The sequence below is a fragment of the Xenia sp. Carnegie-2017 genome, unplaced genomic scaffold (genome assembly GCF_021976095.1).
Source record: "Xenia sp. Carnegie-2017 unplaced genomic scaffold, XeniaSp_v1 HiC_scaffold_19, whole genome shotgun sequence".
In the NCBI taxonomy this organism is placed as follows: Eukaryota; Metazoa; Cnidaria; class Anthozoa; order Malacalcyonacea; family Xeniidae; genus Xenia; species Xenia sp. Carnegie-2017.
Genome location: NW_025813481.1, coordinates 619,316 through 641,510, shown reverse-complemented (window position 1 = coordinate 641,510; position 22,195 = coordinate 619,316). Strand labels below are relative to the sequence as shown.

The 22,195-nt window shown below is 38.8% G+C and overlaps 1 long non-coding RNA gene and 1 other non-coding gene across 2 annotated transcripts; one reads left to right on the top strand and one right to left on the bottom strand.

Moving 5' to 3' along the window:
* Window positions 1-11,514: 11,514 nt before the first annotated feature.
* Window positions 11,515-11,589, bottom strand: Trnaa-ggc. Its single transcript has one exon. It is a non-coding gene; the product is annotated as a tRNA-Ala (tRNA).
* Window positions 11,590-14,087: 2,498 nt separating this feature from the next.
* LOC124438596 lies at window positions 14,088-14,783 on the top strand. The gene is made up of 2 exons (XR_006946143.1): window positions 14,088-14,297; window positions 14,490-14,783. It is a non-coding gene; the product is annotated as an uncharacterized LOC124438596 (long non-coding RNA).
* Window positions 14,784-22,195: the final 7,412 nt, after the last annotated feature.

The window sequence follows — 22,195 nt, the reverse complement described above, 5'->3', positions numbered from 1 at the left end:
GAGGCTGTTTCTAAATATTTAGGTATGTTTGTATCCACCTAAAAATAATTAAACAGTAGAATTGAGACTTTACATCAAATACACGAGTTTGATTATGCGACTACTTACATGGTGTATCTAAAAGTGACAATATATAGATACTGCTGGAAGAAATGATCAGAAAAAATAAAATCCAAAAACTAAGCCAAATTTTTAGTGATTTTGCTACTTTATTGTTCTCTAGCAGAGCTGGTACCTAAATTTTTTAAAATGGTGATGACCTAGCATTTTGTGCAAAACAGTCCATGCATATATTGACTTTCTTCTTTTTTTAAATAAGTGATTTTTGTCACTGTTTCATAGGACATAAGGAAAACTTTTTCAGGGGAAAAAATGCTAATTTTTTCAAACATTTTACTGACAACAGCACGAGGCAATGCAATAAAGTACCAAAATTCAATAATTCATGGTTTTGTTATATCTTTTTTCGCAATGGCAGCAATCTTGCTTTAATGCATGGGGACAGACATATTCATGTACTCATACACCAGTCTAATTTCTTTTCAAAACAACTTCCCTTGCAAAAAAATCAGGCTGGCATGACAGAGTATAAAAATATGGTCCCCTTCAATTAAAAATGGATTGACGCCCGTGCTTTTTTGACAAATTCGTATAATTAGGTACTGTGATTAAGTAATGAAAATATTTTTAATGGATACCGGTTGGCAATCGATAAAAGCACATAATGCTTCATCAGTTGTACACCTCTTTTTATTCTTTCTTCCAGTAGGAAAAACGCATGGAAGGAGACCAATCGCAGCATTTCTTTTCTCTTCATCTATAAAGTAGTTTATAAATAAAAGTCAGTGTTTTTGGAGTTTAGATGAAGAAAGTATTTCATGTATCACATATGTTTCATGCATCATGTAAACGTTTTTGAAATTTTTTACCGGAATTTAGGTTTCTTGTTGCGATTTTCAAGTATTTTGTCTATTTTTCTGTTTGTGTATCTGCGTAACAAATTATTTTCTCAACTTTTTCTGGTGTAAATCGCAGAAAAAGATTATCCGCGACACCTGGATACAATGTTGCAAAGTCTATTTCAACCTGAATAAATTTGGTTAGCCGTACAAGATGATGTATAACGAAAGAATTATCTTTACCATGCAAGGGACATCAAAAAGACGAGGGTATTTTTGCATAACCTCTCGTATTGTAAGTTGCGGTGTTTTTCTAATCCATTCTGATCGATTTAAGACTGTCTTCTGCATATAGCTTTTTAGGGTTGCGATATGCTCCCAGTTGTCTTTCATCCACTGCATCATTCCAATATGGTCAGATTCATTTTAGACTGGCTCTTTTTAAGAAAAAAAAGCAAATTTCCTACAAGCACCATCAAATAAGCTTCTAATATCTTTTTAATTGACGAATTTAACCTGGTAGAGATCTTGCCAAGTGTTTTAGAGAAGTTGAAGTTGAGCTAAATTCTTCTTCAGTCTCACGATGTTTTATGCTCTTTCTCCTAACATTTCTAAGCCGTTCTCCCAAACACCCTGTAGCAGAATGAATTCCCTTTCCTGGCGTGTACCAAGTTTCCTAAAAATTGAAAAAGTGATCACGTACAAGAAAGAAACAAACACATCATTGTAAAATACATCATTTGTAAAATACATCATTTGATTCCAAATCAAAAGTTAAACGTAATGAGAAACGCGTACATATCTTTTACCCTCTTCGTCTTTAAGGAAAGGAAACTGCTCTACCACTGCCTTTGCCATTTGGATTTTGATGTCTGCATGAGGCCTGTATTTTAGAATTATTTAAATTTTAACTTGGATGTTGAACAATTTCAGAACTTTTACGGTAGCGTGCATGTGTACTTATAATGTCGTTGAAAATGTAAGAAATGTCAAATTTAGGATTTTCAATCTCACATTATAATAAGTTCATAGAAACATTTTGCTTATTTCCTCTAAAAAATTTATCTTTTTTTAAAAAGTACAAACATTTACTTTTTTTTCGAACACGATGCTTCATCGCTAAAATCGCATTTTACTATGGTGTTAATTTGTACAACTCTTTGATTTTCTATTTTTACGATTTTTTCCTGTTACGATGACATCATAGGTAGACTTGCATGTTGCAGGAAAAGTAGTGAATTGAGTCTTTCATATTTTCACAAACCTTCCTCCAAACTGATTAATTATGTAAGCCAGTAGTATTTGAACCATCTTGATTCTCCTGTTTCTGCTTAATTTATCCGTATCCAGTTCGCAAATCACTTGAACACCAACTTCGTACTCTTCCAAAATCGATTTGATATTCTTTAAAAAAAGAAAAAGATAAAAAAATGTGTTTGATGTTTAATTGCTCTACACGTGTTAATGCTTACAAAATCATTCCTGGGTTTCTTTCTCGGTTAAAAAGTTTGAGCTACCCAGCTCTGAAATATAGACTGATTTGCTGCTACTGAACGCTTTGTCTCGTTTTCTTTTGGCTGACAAGTAAACTCGGGACTTGAAGATGCCTATATTGGATAAAATAAATAGCATCAATAGAAAGTTTATATTGTTCAATTTAATTTAGTGTTTAATGTGAATAAGTGTAATTGTACAGTGAAAATGTGGAAATGCACTGTGAAAAGTGTAGTTGCTCCGTACATCATGTAACCTGATTAGCTGAAATGCAAAGAAAGCCAAGAAACCAAAAACATCATTCTTTTCATTTCAAAAAGCAACATGATGGCATTTGTAATAAAGAAAGATTTTTACAAAATGCAATCTGCAATCGTTTCAAATTCAAGAATTGCAAAAAATGCAAAGACGATAACAAAACAGCATACAGTTACGAGAAGATATAGAGTAACCAAGCAAGAAAGAGTTTAACGGTACTATCAAGATATACCTCCAACTATATTATTATTGAGTGAAAGTATAATTTCTTACACTATCACGGCTAAAATGGACTTGAGCTACTCTTTAAAAAACTCACTTGGGCACGTTCATCCCTAATTGCACTCAAAACTGTTCTATTACCTATAGAATTACTCGCAGGGATGACGTAGTTTATGTAATGAAAAAAGTGCATGGCCTCTTATAAATTATAGCTCTTGACCAATGAAATTGTTTAAATTTTTCATGTTATTTTAGAAACGAACATTTAACCAAAAAAAGACACTACAGATAATAAGCCTCTAATCTTAAACATCATTAAAAAAAGCATATAGTCAACGGAATAAAGAAATCATTACTCTCTTTAAGTCCTTTAAAACTATTTCCTATTAAGTATAATGTTAGCATATTAAACTTCTTTATTAATATTTTGAGCGGCATCAAGGAGTGCGGTGACGAAGTACGACATGTGAATGCAAGTCTTTTTCATCATATGATTCTGAGGCATGGTATGGGAAATAATTGTAGAAATCGTTAAAAGAAATGATCGAGCACTTTGGATCATTTGGCAGTTCAATTGCGTACGAATGAGTATGTCGATGGTACTCGGTTGTTTTCAATTTTTTTTATATACCTTATTCGACATTGAAAACCTTAATATAAACGGTGTATAGGATAAAGAAAGAAAAAAGAAAAAAGCACTTCATCTCCCAAGAATTTGACATTACTTGTAACAAAAAGTACTTTCATACTTTTAGCAGCCAGATAAAACAAACACTTTGACTTTTTAAAATGTGTCCTAATAAGTTTATACAGGCAAAAGAGCTTAATAAATTACTCCCATTATGACGTTATGAACATTCACCAATTTCCACGAGATTTAAAACTTACAAACTGCATGGACTGCTTATTTCATGTACCAATTATATATAATGGACTTGGGAAAACTAAATAATGAACTCTTCTCAAATTGATTCATATTGTGTTCTATGTGCAAGGATTTAAATATTTGAATGGCCTTGCTTTTACAGAATTTAAACTGAGAGATTGATGGTAACAAAAGAAAAGGTCGTTTCGTTTCTCTTTATAACAGCTGGGTAAAATGCTTGAAAGAAATGTGTTTGTACAGACATAAGTCACACATATTTGTAAAAGATGATAGTGATGAAGTTTTCTATTATTAGAAAACATTTCTTTGACTCATCATAGTTAGTAGCCATGTAATCCAGCAACTGTCTTTTCTCTGCTTGTGACATGTTATATTCACAGCTATACACAAAATATGTTTGTAAATGATGATCGTCCAGGTTAATAAAGTCCTGAGAAGGACTGTTTTTGATGTTGTTGACTGACGTTTCGACAACCTTAGCGGTAGTCATCTTCAGAGTCAAATGAGGAGTAAACGTCAGGTTAGCCGTATTTGTTGTCTGGTTCTTACGTCATTGTATTGTGTGTACAGGAAATGTGCAGGAAATGTGTCCTTGCAGCGGTGGTTGAACCAGAGTTGTTGGCGTATGCGTCTGACGTTGCTTGCAAAACGTATGTAGTCGTTAGCAAGTTGTTCGCTCTGTCGTCCAAATGATCGTAATAAAGTAAATGGTTTGAACCCGGGAGTATCGTTGTATGTTTGTAAATGATGATCGTCCAGGTTAATAAAGTCCTGAGAAGGACTAACGTTTACTCCTCATTTGACTCTGAAGATGACTACCGCTAAGGTTGTCGAAACGTCAGTCAACAACATCAAAAACAGTCCTTCTCAGGACTTTATTTCCTGAACGTCATCATTAAACACTCTTTGATACTCGGGTTCAAACCATTTACTTTATACACAAAATACTTATTTGTTCTTAATGCTGCCTGTACAAAAAACTGAGTTATAAAAACTATTGGGTATATTTGTTAATGAACTTTAGCTATGAAACTTTTATTTATGTTTTTGTGATTATTAGCCTATTTTTGTCTAAAGCTTGCGAGTTTTATTCATTTTTATGTCCCTGGTGCTTTTTTTTTGGTTATTGATATTAAATTTGTTGGTTTTCATCAGTCATATATACATTCACTGATGTAATTTCGGGAATTTTGGCGTACGATTGTTTAAAGTTTTCGTCGTAATGTTATCGGGAAAAGAAAAAAAATATTGAGTTGGTTTGAGTTTAAGCCATGTTTGTTAACTTTTCAAATTATGTTACTCAAAGCAATTTGTAGTTTTGAATCTCGTAAAAGGTGGTAAAAACACCTAAAGCCAATAATATCTCATGTTTCTTTGTACGTACAAACTTATCAACACTTTGAAAGTCGGCATTGAAACAACAATATGTAAATGAAACTATAAAAAACTGCTTTTAGATGTTTGTACTCTCTTTGAAATTACGGTTGCTATGGCGTTGCTAGGTAGGCTTTTCGTGTACCGATTCAACTGTCCAAATTCAGAATTAAGATAGCATTGTATACCTGAAATTTGATTTTTTTCAATAGTTTGATTCGTGGTCCAATAGGAATCTTAATCTCCTTCAAGGTTTCTTCGTTTAAAATGAGAAAGGCCTCCTCGTCAATCATATTTTCTAAAAAAATGCAATTCGAAAGACATCCGTTCAGGAACAAAAAGGTAAAATACAAAAGAATACAGCTAAAGCTAAGAACTAAATAATATTGACACTGCATTTATTTACCTTCAAAAACATCTTTTAAGCAGGAAAGATTCCACTCGTCAAGTTTTTCTTTAACCCAATTGTCCATAATCTTTTTTTGATGCGGCTGAAACTTTGTAGTGGTACTTGTTGGTACAATTCACAAGAGAAAGAGTAAAACAGGCGGGAAAACTGCAAATCGCAATTTGACAATCGTTACTTATCGTCAAATACCGAAGGGTGCTCGCTCGTGTCATTTGACAACTGTTCATTGAGCATTATCGTCGATTATCGTTCGGTTGATTATATTTTTTTGTCGTTCGTGGTATTACTATGTGTGACTTTGTATTTACCTGCTTGTAATTCGAAGCTTCTGGCTTTTCATATTCTTCCAGAGAAGATTTTGGTATTACAGTTATATTCAAGTCTATAATACTGTGAAATGGTTGTTGATAATCGATGATGTAAACAATGTCATATTTTGATTTGTGGTGACAGACAGTCAGGCAATAATTTTCTCATCAACTGAATTTCGTGGACCAAATGGCATTCTTTGAATAAGCTATGCTGCTTTTTGTCAGTACAAAATGTTTGAAGATAATAATTGACGGTGTTATAATCAGTTATATTCATGGAAATTTTTTATTATATGAGTTGAAAGTATATTTAATTCAGGTTGTTTTAATAAATTTCAATGTTTGTTGTTAACTGTTCTACTAGCTTCACTGATCTTTATAATGATCAGGTTCTGAAGCCGGGTGAAGCTAGTTTCAGGCCAAGTAACTCACAGGTCTCAAATACAAGGGTGACCAAGGATTGATAATAACTAGTAAGATGAAACAAATATTAATAAATGCCTGTTTTACTGTATTACTGTATTCTATTGAAATCAATTGCCATTAAGATTACATAACAAAATTATATGAATTTTGGCATCCCAGTTATCAATCCTCCATTGCCCTTACTGGAATGAAAGTTTATACTTTATCAAGCATGTAGTCAAACAAACAACAAAACAAACAACATTTGTATACCGGCCAGTATTAATCCCCGCCAGGGGGATTGACCGGTGCATGAATTTTTCCACGCCAAACGTCTCTATCTCTCGCCATATCTCTCGTTTTACCCATCGCCTTCATATCACTGTTCACAGCATCCATCCATCTCTTTCTCGGTCTACCTCGTTTGCAGACTCCATCAACATTCATATGCAACGTTCTACGAATTTCAGCACTTTCTTCCTCCTTTCCACATGCCCAAACACTCAAACGCTGCGCCTTGCAAATTCTCATACACTCAACACCAACTCTTTCTCTAATCTCTTACTTCGAATCCTATCCATCAACGTTACACCACATCATCCTAAGCGTTCTCCTTTCCGTCGACGCCAATCTTCTCAGGTCCTCTGCTTTCGGCGCCCAACACTCTGCTCCATATCCCAAAACACTTCTAACACATGCCTTGCAATTCTCCTTCGCTAACGAGTCGACTTTCCACCTAACATTCCCGACAACTCTAAAACTCACCACGCTGCTTGAACTCTGTTCTCACCGCTTGCTCACAGCCTCCACCATCATTTAACACATCGCCCAGATATTTAAACTCCGATACAACTTCCAAACTCACGTCACCCAGTTCAAACCGTTCAATCGCAACTCGCCCACCACTTCGACACGTCCCGCACTCAAAATCAGTTACTCTTGTCAATGCACCACGGACACCTGAACATCTTCCCAGACCCACTTTACTGCATTTTCCCACATTATTGATTCATCTAACTCTTTTCCCCACCACCGCCATTTATCACTGTCCTTCACCTCCACCTACCGGCATCTCATTCCTTTCGTCTTTATCATTCCTTTCAGTCCTTAATTCTATTGCCGTTTTTCCATTCTCTGTACCATTCCATGACTTTCTGCTTCGACTCCGCCACCAAGACAATGTCATCTGCATACAACAAACACCAGCATCCTTCTTTTCTTCTCACTTCCTCTGTCAGTACATCCATCACACAAGCAAACAGTAACGGCGACAAGACTGAACCTTGATGAACACCAACTTTTACCTCAAAAACACAAGATCTAACACCTTCCTCTGTAACCACTGCCTCTACACCTTCATAGTCTCCATAACTGCCCGAACCATATTCTCTGTCACACCTTTCTTACGCAGCGCGTACTCGATCACCTTTCTCGGAACTCTATCAAACGCCTTCTCCAAATCTACAAACACCATATACAATTCTCTGTCCTTCTCCAAAAATTTCTCCTGCAGCTGCCTCAACACAAACACGGTATGCAATCCATACTGCTCTTCCCCATCCAAAACCCCTCCTTCTTTCAAACAATCTCTACTATCTTCAACGCATGCTCCATCAGCTTAATAGTCCTGTAATTCCCACATACCGTCGCTGCTCCTTTTCCTTTGTACAGCGGGACCACTAGACTCTTTCTCATGTACTCGGCATCTTTGAGCCTCAAAACCTCGTTCGCTACATTACACAACTCTCTCACGCAGTTCATTGTCCAACATTTCGCTACCCACTTCACTCCGGTCCCGTCGCCTTTCCTTTCTTCATCTTGCGCAGAGCCGCCGCCACCTCATCAACAGTCACTATTTCCCACTACCCCAAACTTCGTCCTTCAATTTCTCCAATCACTCATTCTCTACATTCATCAAACGGTCACAGTACGCCCTCCACACTTCTAACCTGTCTTCCACAACCCTTCCACTCCCATCGTTCTGCACGCCGGAGCACCAAAATATCGTTCCTCTCCTTCTTGCTCCTTCTAGCAGTTCTAAACAACGCTTTTCGTCTATTCTCCTGCATTTTACGAAGCTCTTTCAATGCCTTTCTATCGCTTTAGCCACCTCCTTTCGCGCCTTTTTCTTGAACCGGATGTAATCGATCCTATCTGCTTCAGTCCGCGACTTTCTCCACCTTTTAAATGCCAACTTCTTCGCGCCAATCACTTTGCTGACTCGTTGATCCCACCACCATGCCTGTTCTTCTACTACACCGCCTTTACTTCTACAACATACCTTCTCCGCTGCCTTTAAAACACCCTTCTCAAAGCACGTCCATCGCTCCTCCACCGTCTTACCCTCAACATTCATTGTCGCAATTTCGTCACGGAAACACTGCTTCCCTTCATTCGATTGTAACTTCCAGCAAGCCTGCCTTTACCTCAAACTTTCTCCTCTTCACCTTCCTGATTCTCCAGTCCATGACCAGCAGCTTGTGCTGGTCACACATTCTTCTCCTGCGATCACTTTTGCATCCTTCGTTTTCCTCTCTTCTTCATTCACCAGTTATAATCCACCACCGTCCTACTGTCACCAGATTCATACGTCACAAGCTTGTTTCTTCCTTTATAAACCACGTATTCACTACCACCATCCCACAACTCGCTGCTAACTCAATATCGCCTCGCCTTCAGCAGTCATATCACCAACTCCAAAACCTCCGCGCCGTTAAGCATCACATCGCCCACCATCTTTCCTTCTCCTCCGCACTTCGTCCAACCTACGGGCATACACCACAACGAAACTCACAACTTCGGCCTCAATAACTACATCCAACTCTCAGGACTCTGTCCGAAACTCTTCACTGCTACAACCGACTTCGCCCAATTCTCTTATCGCGAAGCCAACACCATTCGTGCCACTTCCGTTTCCCTTCCAAAACCACTTAAATCTCGCTCCATTATCTTCACCCTTTATGACTCATACCTTCACCTTTTAAACCTTACCTCCTGAAACCCACACATCAACTTTCCTTCTCTTCAACATGTCCGCCACTTCTGCACTCCTTCCCTTCATTGTCCCAACGTTCACTGTGCCTACCTGAAGGGTGACACTTCCACCAACATTCGATCCGGAGATTCTTCGCACCCCCTGCCCACTGAAAGGCTGCCGGGGACTGGGGGCCATATCTTCTTTTCCAAAGTTCATGAATTTTGTTGGAGCAAAAGTTTTACGGTAGAATGCCCTTCCTTACACCAACCCCTTTTAGTCGTCTTTTACGACACGCAGAGGATACGTTGGCGCAATTCTAAGCCGGTAACCACACGGCAACCACACGGCTAATCAAGCATGTAGTGTGACTCTATAATTCAGCTCTTCCTGTGTGACTTGTCTACAAAGATAGTAAATTATTAAAGTTGTTGTACATTTCAAAACTCATATAAATTGTCATGAATATTTATAGGTCTGAGCAAAGTGTTGTGCTTTTGGAGATTGTACCTGGTATTAAGACAAACACTACTTACCATGAAGACAGTGTATTTTAGAATTGAGATGAAATTATATTTTGTGAAACTATATTTAATATATTATTGTGTTTTATAGTCAAGTGCCTGTCTATTTAACTGTTCCTCTCTTAGCTTCTCAGACCTCTATCAAGACCAGGCTCTTATGGGTAATGTTAGTTTGAGGGCAATTCTCTTAGGTCTGCCATAACAGTTTATAAAGGCTTAAGCATAGACTCGAAACGATTATTTAGCTCATGCTGCGTGATAAGTCTCCCAAAATTGTCAATTTTTCAGATGGTCAATGATTCAAAATTATTGTTTAGATTTCCACGAGTAAATTTATAACTGTCAGGTACAAAATGGAGTGCTTGAGGAGATTGCAACTGGTATTTGGTGCAATAACTTAAAACACTTACAACAATCATAATTGTTCGGAAATACACTGATTAGAATTACACTGATTATTTTTAAACATTGTAGCACATGGTTGTTTGCTAACTTTTAAATTTCAACTCCAACTAAGGTGTACCGTTGATGAATGTAGCTACAATGTTATTAATTCTGATGGAAACATACTTGTACTTTAGAATTCTCATCACTAGTTTTGATCTAAATCTTTATTAGATGAAAATATAACTTTTTCACTAAAACTTTATTGCCTAAGTTCAAAGTGTCGAGCGGTTCTCGTACTTCTCGATCAGCCATTTTTCTTTCCCCATTTCATGAAAGCTTAATAAAGCAGTTGCTCTCAGTCTCATATGACAGGGCTTTTTTCATTATTTATCTCAGGTGGCCGTCCAACCCCGGAATTCGCACAGGGTTGTTTCGTTTGCTATCATCAAACGATCAAAAGAAGCGTACGTATTCTCAACTAATTATTTAAGATCAATGGTGTTTGTCCAGACTAGTGCTTCGCTTTTATCACTCGGAGGTTGTCATGAGCTGCATGAGTATACTATCTGTTTTCCTCACTCCTTAAACTGATGACAGCATTTAAATAGCGTTTTCCAACGATTGGCATCTTCTCAAATTTCTTGATGAAGATTACAGCATTAGAGATGAAGTGTACGATCTACTCGAGAGGTATTTTATTCATTTTCTATGGTAAATGTAATGACATAAACAAGGCCACTAAGAAAAACTTTGGGATCCAGAGCAAAATTTTCTCTAAAGGTCCCTTGATGCCAGGCATGAAGTATTTTAAATTTCAATGGATTTTAAGTTCCCACATAAAAAAATAAGTTTCTCTGTCAATAACACAAGGCCCTAAATGTTTGCAAAATTGGGGCAAAATTTTCTTTCTTTTTGAGAATATACAAAGTATTCTCATCATGGAAAAACGTTGGTTGCAGTTTATCACCAACATTGCTTGTCTTATTTTCAATATTTTGCCAATGCATGGTCTTTTGTGAGTGTTTGTGAGGGAAACCGTTCAATATAAGTTCCAACCGCAAACAAAAATGGACAAAATTTTCGATCATAATGATTGCCAAGGTAATAACCTTACATGCTTCATCTGCGTGTACAAATATCAACAACAATTTTTGTCTTCTTAACGTAATATAAATGCGTTAGGAATTACGACAATATAATTTTGATAAGATATATAATTTAAACATGCATTTGAACAAACAAAAAAGCATGAATGTCGTAAAGGGAATAATTTTCCGTTAAGATAACTATTAAATGAAGTTAAATGAAGATATGATCTTCGCACTTTGCTGGACAGTTTAAGCAATCGTCTCAGGAACCTGAAAAAATCAGGTGACTCAACGGGATTTGAACCCATGACCTCTGCGTTGCCGGTGCAGTGCTCTGACCAACTGAGCTATGAAGTCACACAGTGGTGAGCAGGTCAATATTGTTGGCCTTATGTTTTCTCGTGAAAGGAATGTCGTATGAATGTTTTATGCAGTGCGGTGTTTGAAATTAAATGAAGATATGATCTTTGATATGATAAACTGTCCAGCAAAGTGCGAAGATCATATCTTCATTGAATTTCAAACACCGCACTGCATAAAACATTCATAAGATAACTATTGTTGTACTGTTTTACTTGCTCTTGTTGAATAAGTTTTGGCTTCTTTTTAAGATCTATTTCGGATGCTAATTTTCCAGTTTTATCACGATTAGACCAACTAAAATTTTTTGATTACTTTGACATTACATACCCTACATGCATTATAAATATGTTTTTAATATGAAAATAATGTCGTCAATTGAGAAAGTACATCATATTTAAGGTTGCCATGGATATGTAGTGATTATGAACCAATTGGTGAAAACCGGGCTATACCATATTCCCACATGTATATCACAGTCGATGGCGATGTACAAAAGTCAGACGAAGATTTGAAGAGAGAAATCGACGAAATTTTTAAATGGCGGCATCAAAATTTATCGAATTTCGACGTAAACTTTACAAAGAAGATTCGATATTTATCAAATTTTCGTGCTGTAAGAATAGATGAATCATGAAATTTCATGCATGTTTCGAATGATATTGAGGATGAAAACCAAAATGCCAGAGGTTCTCATGGTACATTGACAATGTTCTATCCCAAGAATGATGATTTTTTTGCCTTGACATGCGCCCACGTTGCTTGCGGCGATGATGATTTGTTTGCTTTAAGTATAAAAGAAAAATTTTTGGCAATTCGTGTTGCAGTGGAACACCTAAATGAAGGAATTGAATATTTTTACAAACTGCCAAGTAGTGAAAAAGAAGTTCAATTTCCTTCTTTTCAAGATGGCGTGTTTGGTCAATTTGATAGCGAAGTAGATATTGTTAAAATTCTTGTCGGTGATGGGCGTCATATCAAGCACTTTGGTGGAGATCAATTGGAGAGCTTTGCCTTGAATTTGAATGAGGTTAATAGAGAGCTTCGTGAAAGAATCGATAAGAAGAAGGAAATTGTGCATGTAGTTCAAACTAATAACATTAAGGGTTTTATAAAAAAACGAAGCTGTTCTCATTACAGTGAAAGCATCCCGCTTTCCACTGGAAAAGAATGAATCTAATATCGATATTAAACATAGATTGTTACAAGCATCCGCTTTCCACTAAAGGGCAATGATGTATTGTCCAACATCAACACCGGATTATGTTACTGATATTTTATATGGAATTCAAGCTTTGTCCATATGAACTGTTCAACATGCTTCCAAACAAAAATGAGCAGGAATATTCAGTTGATTAATCTATGATAAACCTTTCACCTTTTAACTCTGCTATACCGGTCACAAGCCCCTGGACTTGTAGCGTATAAGACTCGCTGCTTTTGAGTAGACTTGTCTCGTTTACAAAGAAGAGGAGTGGAAGGTTAATTTCTCAAATGTTGTTGGATAAGATCGTTATTGTTTGTAGTTGTTGGTTATAGCGTTGTGCTATCGTTCTTTTTGTTTAATAACATTCCAAGTATTTAACCTTGTTATAATTTTTCTGCAAAGCAATGATTTCAACGGAAATAAATCCGTTAGCTGCCATTTTTTTGTCGTCTTCGCCCCATTACAGTTAGCCGCTCCAGTTATTACAGAACTCAATGGTTGTGTTAAGTTCGATGCGAAAATTCGCCAACATCGCCATGTTTTAGACAACTGAGTCCAGGCTAGAGAACTCCACATATATATATCTCTCTCTCTTGGCTTGGCTTCGCGAACGAAGATTTTATGAAAGGGGCTGTCCACGTCAACTACAGGCACGCTCGTGGCTGACAAGTCCGATGCGAGACTAACAGGTTCGGCCGCAGCGGCTACAGTCAAAGGTCAGGTCAGGTACGGCTGCTGAAGCTTTCCAGTTCTTCCTCCTGCGGCGTTTCTCCCTCAAGTTCTCTGTACGAGAGTCCTCAAAGGAGGAGACAGCCGGGTGGACAGTACGACGCCAGGCATCACGGTGAGCAGCCAGAATAGACCATTGGCGGTGGTCGATATGGCAGGCTCCGAGGGACTTCTTCAAAGAGTCCTTGTAGCGTTTCTTCGGTGCCCCTCTGTCACGGTGGCCTGTGGAAAGTTCGCCATACAAGGCAATTTTGGGCAGGCGCTGATCATCCATTCTGGAAACGTGGCCTGCCCAACGTAGGTGCGACTTCAGTAGCATGGCCTCGATGCTGGTGATCTCCGCCTGTGTGAAGACCTCAACATTGGTGACGTAGTAACTCCAGTGAATGTTGAGGATGGTGCGGAGACAGCGCCGATGGAAACGCTCAAGGAGGCGTAGGTGGTGACGGTAGACTACCCACGACCACGGGTTGTGAGTACGACGGCTCTGTACACGCTGATCCTGGTGCCCTTCTTCAAAGAATTGTTGTTCCACACTCTGTCACAGAATAGATATATACAGAAGCGCCACTCAGCGAAAAATCTGTCGCCTACTTGTACCAGTCCTTAAGTGCGCATCTTTTGCGTCCGCCATTACTCCAGCCAGATAAACTGGCCAGAATGTATATAGATTAGTATTATGGAGAGTTGTTTTTCATAAAATTGATGGGTTTTGATTCACATATGGACAACAATTTTGATGCCTTTAAGCAGGATATAAAGGAAATAAGGTAAGAAATAATTTTAATACAATATACGTTCGTCATTCGTATTCTACGGGTTTTATAGTTTCTTGCCTTGAATTGTATGCGAGATCCATGTTTAGAACGTCTCTTATATTGAACGGCAGTTGCCCTAAGAATTTATAATTTAGGACAAAAGTAATAAATATATTTGTGTGATTCCATTTCTGTATTTTCTAGTAAAGAGTTTCCTATTAGAATGGTCAACGGATTTGATAGAAGCGATAAAAGACCTACTGTGCGTAAAGAACGTTCTTCAGATGAAGACGTAATTAGTATAAAATTTGGACTAAACTAATTTATATTTGATTCTTGAATCGGGGCTTTTTATTTGCAATGTAGCTTGTCTGCATAATTGTAATTGAAAGTTTTTATTTGTAATTGTATATTGAGTTCCTGTGGCTATCATGTCTGTCAAATTTGTATTAACTTACAAATAAAGATGTTTTTTGTTGTCTTATTTTTAATAAACAATATATGAAATTACAATTTTTTAAAGAATGAAGTTATTGATAAATTGTTACAATTAACAACTTTACCATTATGTCAAACATATTGTCAAGCTCCTACAGCTTACCTCTTTGGTTAAACTTCACTTGTGAGTTGTGACCAACAATTGTATGTGAAAAATGATTAGAATTATGTTTGATTCACCGCATTGATGAACCAGCAGAGAAAAATTATTGCAACAAAGGGCTCGAAAATTTAATTTTTGCGAAAATCCATAAACTTCATTCAGTAAATTAAAATTTTTATTGTAAGTAATCATGTCACAAACAGAACTTATTCTGACAAAAACCAGTTATAGTTACTCTTAATGCAATCGTAATACTTTACACAGTAAAATGTTTACCAAAAGGTGAAACACAGATACACCAGAAAACTTTTTTAAAACATTTGACAGGGGGAAACTGTGCCAAGCCAACACCAATCCAATTCACAAAAGCATTCAGGAAGCTTTTTTATGTTCAAATCTCACATCACCAATAAGCATCCATGTCAAATATATAAATAATCTCCTGATTGAATTTAAAAAGGCAGAAATAACAAAGTTAAGTCATGTGGACCATATGGCAGTATATGTTTCACAAATTGCTATTGAAGCACTTTATTGGTGGAGGCCAACATGCTGCTGCTTATGTTCCAACTTGCTCAAAAAGTGATTCAAGCTTCACAAGTCACAACTGTGATGAATACAAAATATTTTGGCATCAGATGACTTTCATAGTGGCCATGCAGCATCGCTTCTGATAGTTTAAAACACCTGGGTAGACAATTTTGGTGATTCGAATGTCCTGCCAAACGTTGTTTGCAATATATAAACTAACTGGAGGATAATTTGATTTGTCACTTGTTTCAGCCACGACCGAGATTTCAAATGTTAGAACAAATGTCTTCAAGATTCTCTGCAGAATTCTTATATGATAAAATTAAAACTGACGACAAACCATATACCGAGTACGCATCTCGTCAGATACATATCTACTTTGTAAATATTCCGAATAAACCCTCATTTATCAAAAGGACGTCGAATTAATGATAAATTGTTGAGAGCTTGATGTGTTAACTGTATCCACACAAAAAAATATTAAAAAAATGGCCAATCTATAGAAATATTTGGGTTTATTTGCCAAAACCCATCCGTAGAACTATATATTATATTGCGATCTGGCTGCATTTATCTGGCTGGAAACATGGCCGCCGTGTAAAGTTGCCCGGATGCTGCGGACACGAACATCAAAGGCTCCGACATCGAGTGGCGCTTCTGTATATATCTATTCTGTGACTCTGTTATACAGTCTGCCAAAAGCGCTGATTGCCTTGGCCAGTCTGTTGTCGACCTCCCTGTCGAACTTCGCATCTGATGTGATAACACACCCCAGGTAGGTGAACTGGTGAACGCTTTTCAGCTCAGTCTCGCCGATGGTAATGTGAGGAGGGCGGTACTCTACCCGAGGTGAGGGCTGATGGAGGACTTCCGTCTTCTTCAAGCTGACCTCGAGTCCGAAGAGCTGGGCGGCCTCTAAAAAACTGGACGTGAGGCGCTGCTGGGATCTTTCTGTAGAGTCAAAAATGGCAGCGTCGTCGGCAAAGAGGAGGTCTCGGATCATCTGCTCATGGGTCTTTGTATGGGCTTGCAGCCTCCTGAGGTTGAACAGGCTGCCGTCAAGGCGATAGCGAATGGAGACGGCATCGTCATCGTCAAGGTCTTCTGTGGCTTTCCTAAGCATCATGCTGAAGAAGATGCTGAACAGAGTCGGAGCCAAGACACAACCCTGTTTCACGCCGTTGACGATGGGGAAGGGTTCTGAGAGGGTGCTGTTCAACCTGACTTGGCCGCTCTGGTCTTCATGCAGCTAGATGATCATACTGAGGAACTTTGGGGGGCAGCCAAGACTCTCCATAATGAGTCAAAGTCCCTTCCTGCTCACTGTGTCGAAGGCCTTCGACAGGTTCACAAACGTAAAATAGAGTCCTTTGTTCTGTTCCCGGCACTTCTTTAGGAGTTGCCTGAGGACGAAGACCATGTCTGTGGTACCCCTGTTTGCTCTGAAGCCACACTGGTTTTCTGGGAGGTGGTCTTTTGCGATGGTAGGTATTAGACTATTCAGGAGCACACGAGCAATGATTTTTCCTGCGATCGAAAGCAGAGTGATCCCCCGGTACTTGGAGCAGACTGACTTTCCCCCTTGTTTTTGTATAAGGTAACGTTGACTGCATCACGGAGGTCTCTTGGAAGATTTCCTTGTTCCCAACAACAGACGAGGAGTTCGTGGAGCTTTCTGTGTAACGCTGGGCCTCCATCTTTCCAGATTTCTGGTGGGATGCCATCAACTCCAGCTGCCTTGCCACTCTTTGTCTTCTCTATGGCTTCTGTGAGTTCTTTCATAGAGGGTGGTTCGTCCAATTCCACTATAACTGGGAGCTGAGGGATGCGAAGGATTGCTGAGTCCTGAACGACTCGATCAGCGCTGAAGAGGGCGTGGAAGTGCTCGGACAAGCGACTCAGGATAGACGCCCTGTCTGTGAGGAGCGCCACACCGTCTGCACTGCGCAAAGGACTCTAGGCGTGGTGCGTAGGGCCGTACACTGCCTTAAGGCTTCGTAGAAGCCTCTGTAGGTTGATCCACGATTGCTGAGTTGAAGCCATTGCTGAGTTCGTTCTGCGATGTTGATCCACCACTCGTTCTTAATCTCTCGAAGCTTGCGCTGGAGGTTGCTGCAAGTGTAGCGGAAGGCAGCTTTCCTCACGGGACAAGACGGCTGAGCCAAGTGAGCCTGGTGGGCTGATCTCTTCTTAGCCAGCAATTCTAGGATCTCCTTGTTGTGTTCGTCAAACCAGTCTTTGTTCTTTTTAGTGGTGAACCCCAGGACTTCTTGTGATGTCTGCAGTATGGCTCTTTTCAAATGAAGCCAAAGTGAATCAGGTGAGGGATCTTCTGGGCAGCCGTCGTTTTCAAGCTTGAACTGCAAGCACTTCTGGAAGTCAGCTCTCACTACAGCTGATTGTAGCCTACTGAGCTTCAACATTTTCTTTGGGAGCCCTCCCTTTCTTGGTTTTTGTTTGAGGTAAAGTCTGAGTTTGCAGCGCACGAGGCGATGGTCAGTGTGACATTCTGCGCTGGGCATCACTCTGGTATGTAAGACGTCTTAGAGGTCTCGTTGGCGCACTAGAACGTAGTCAATAAGGTGCCAGTGTTTGGACCGAGGATGCATCCAGGTTGTTTTCAGACTGCCCTTTTGTTGGAAGATGGTGTTGGTGATGACAAGTTGCTGCTCCATGCAAAACTCCAGCAGCAAGCGCCCGTTGTCATTGCAGTTACTAACGCCACCATTAGGTACTGCAGACATCACAAGAAGTCCTGGGGTTCACCACTAAAAAGAACAAAGACTGGTTTGACGAACACAACAAGGAGATCCTAGAATTGAGGGCACTTGCATAACACAGTTTGCAATCACCCAAGTCACATCTCTCCCTCAAGATTTTTGTTGCTATATCGGAGAGAACAACAGGGTCAAAGTGCCATGTCTGCCAAGCACTCCATTCCAGGCAACAGCGGCTTGTCCCACTCTGGCGTTGAAGTCGCCAAGGATTATCACCTTATCATCAACGGAGGTGCTTCGAAGAACTCTGCGGAGCTCTAAGTAAACTTGTCTTTTTCTGCAGGCACAGCTTGAAGAGTTGAGGCATACACACTGAAGAGCGTGGCATACTTTTCGTTCTTCAGAGGGTGGCGCATGGACATGATGCCGTCAGAATAACCAGTTGGCAGGTTTTCGAACTTGGAAGCGATGGAGGTTCTAACCATGAAGCCGACGCCTGCGAGACGCCTTTCTGTTGCAGGTTTTCCTGACCAGAAGAGGGTATATCTGGCACCATGCTCCTGAAGGCTGCCTTCTTCTTGGAAGCGAACTTCACTGAGGGCAGCAATGTCGACATCTAGCCTGGACAGTTCATGTGAAATCAAAGCAGAGCGACGCTCAGGTCTGTTGCTGTCAGCTTTGTCAAGCATGGTTCTGATGTTCCAACATGCCAGTTTTAGTGCTTTTGCACCCATACCGGTGGGTGCATACCTTTATTTCTTTGTTGTTGTTCGACCGCTAGTAAAGATGCCCGTTGACCACGGCAAGCCAACTGGGGGATTAGAGACGAGCTTTGGTTAGGCCACCTTTTCTAAGCGCTGCCGAGTGATGTTGTCATATCGGGTCAACATCAGGCGACCAATATCTCAAACCGCCTGTATGCAGGATTGAGACTGCAACTTCCAGTGGCATCTTTCACCTGCCGGTTTCGCCCCCTTCCCATCGCTACAGGACTTCATAGAGTTGAAGGCGTCGCAGACGTGAACCTATCCTTCGAGCCTGCGCAGATGAGTTTTTAAGTATAGTTCAGTGTGCGCAGTACTGTCTCCACCCTTCACACCTGGGTTCATCTGTCATGGCCCAGCGAGCTGCGACGGTGACAGCGAGATCCACGGATCGTAGGTTTTACATTAGACTGTCCTTGTCCTAGCCTCTGGCTCATAAACCTACCTTGGAGGCACGAGGACATAATGGCCGCTGAGCTCGTCGTGGAGCCCTTCCGCCCTGGCCGGTGACCACAGAGAAGCTCGTTGCATTTTGCCAAAACTGAAGCCGATTTGACTATCAGAACCGCCAATGTTAGCACTCTAGTAGCTCATCCGCCCAGCCGTGACCCTGGCAAGGGAGGCAAAGGGTGTACTAGCACTTGCCTAAGGTGTGCACCCAAGGCTAGTGGAGGGAAGGAGGCGCCTTACGGCTCCATTCTAGACCGGCTCCAAGCTAAGTCTAACCACTGCCCTAAACATATATATATATATTGGAATGATAATGAAAATACATTTTATAGATATAAAATTGAAACCAAAGTCCTGGTCTCTTGCGCGGTTTGTACGTCCGTTCCAGTCCTTCAAAGTCGAATATTCACGCGGTTTGTACAGTTTTAATCCCCTGAGTGCCAAAGATACACGCCCTATATATATTTGAATACAAATAGCAAAAGCATAAACATATAAACAACATCACGATAAACAACACACGAGGCCAACTCTTCGCAAAAGGTTATTTTTTACAGCTGAAACTTTACTACAGTGAGTTCGTTGTAACTTACAACTTGTAACGCGGAAAAGCCAACTAAAAATCACACTGTATGCTAAAAAGACAATACAATAAGAGAATAGGACAAGAAAATATTCAAGCAAAACTTTTTCTTGCATCGAAAGGTAAATTTTCAAACGGTGTCAGACAGTGTTTGTCTTTTTTTGTCATTTCAGTGGATTTAAAGATCTGTTTTTCCGAAGAAAAAAAACAACTTGAATATCCAGTTTCATAAAAAATATTGAGTCTATAACTCGCATTTTTACTTTTTACAGAGTGATTGTATTTTTCATCGATTTTGATAGTGCTTGAAATACTAAATGGTTGTCATCTCGATATCAATAATTGAATATACTTAAAGACTTTGATTTGTTTTAAAGGAAAACCGCAACGTAAGAGCAGATCAACTAAGTTCACCTCATCTTGCTTCTTGATTATCACTTTGATTCACTTTCCGTGAACCTTTTCAATCCAAAAATTTCGTTATTTTTACGCTCTGATCAAGATCTGAACTCTACGATTACCAAGGGACAAATGATTTAAAAAAATCAAAATGAACACGCGAGGGACTAGAGCCTGAAGTGTGATGACGAATGATGACGACAAATATTTTTTTGGCTTCAGTTTTTGGCTTCGGTTATCATTCCAGTTATTCAAATGTCGAGTTCACTGGTCCAGGCCCCTTGTTCCCTCCAGGTCATATAGAACTCAATGATTGTGTCCGCTGACCATTGCAATCGTGTGTCATTTGCAATGTTATAATACGTCATTTAAGTGTACATAAAACTGGTAAAGAGTTTAGCTTCACAGTTTATACCAAGTACCTGAGCAATGACGTTTTTCTTCACCCTACCCAGTATTTGAAAACTTTTATGGAATATCTTACACCAGGAATGCTTGCATTTTTGTTTTATGATTTGCATTTTTATACTGACAACTCTCAACAACAATGTCAATGGCATTCTAGAACAGTCCGAACGTATGTTTGATTTTGAGCTTCACAGAAACAACTGCCTTGAATGAGCATTTCATTTGTAGCGTACATGAATAGCGTATATGAATAGCGTATATGAATAGCGTATATGAACTAGTTTCGTAGCGCTATAAACTGTTAGGATTCGTCAGTCCATTTTACATATTTTCTTTACACACACAGCATGATATTGTATGTTATGCATGAGCAGCTACAAAGCACTAAAATTCAGTACGAGAACTACTGCTCTAGAAAGTGATGTAGAGATATTTTATTTGTCTTAATTGTAGTATACAGTCATATTACTGTTTATTACAGATATGAAAAATTTACTCTACCAGTATTTATACAACAAATTATTTGCTCTACCAATGGCTCTTCCCGTTAAAGCTTGATTCAACGCAGTAAATGTACATGAATCGAACATGCTTCAATTTTTGGAATTATTTAAGTCGATATTTCTTCTTAGTTTTGTTATTAGCCTTTGTCATTTAGCTAACTGTAGTTAGAGATTAATAACATATCTGACTGCTCTTTCAGTCTCTATCTTTGCAGCCATCTCAGCTATTAATATCCACAACAGTTGCCTCAATAGACATCAAAAGTTGCCGTTAAAATACAGGTTTGTTTGTTGTCATTTAAAAGAAGAAACTTCTTACTGTATAGGATTAAAAAAGCTAGCTATTTGTAAAAAAAACATGAAGCGCTTTCTTTGTGGAGTTACTCGAGATTTAGAAAGCATATACTAATCCTATAACATTTATTTTCCATTTCTTCAAATGTGCATGTCATGATCTAGTTATATAAAATTGAAGAATGATGATTTCATGCACGAATAATAATTCAATTAAAAATTCACATATTTCTCCAATCGAAACATTAGACATGCTGAGATATTTTAAAATTGTTTATTTATCAAGTAAGACCTACAAACAGTACTTGCCTTGTTCTCATCTGACGGAAGCAAAAAAGTACGGAAGAAGAGAAAGGATTAAAATCAAAAGTTACAAATATATAAGTAAGTTTACAGTTTACATATTGTGTTGCCTAATTGCTTATTACGCTTAAAAATATTGGTTTCATTTTCGAATATCTAATGATACACAATAAAGCGCTAAGAAGTTGAAATTTGCTTCAATATTTAAAAGCCTCTCTCCCTACAATGATTTATCAGTTTTCCTTATAAACGAGACAAGTCTACTATAAAAAGCAGAGAGTCTTATACGCTACAAGTCCCGGGATTGTGACCGGTATAGCAGAGTAAAAAGGTGAAAGGTTTATCATAGATTAATCG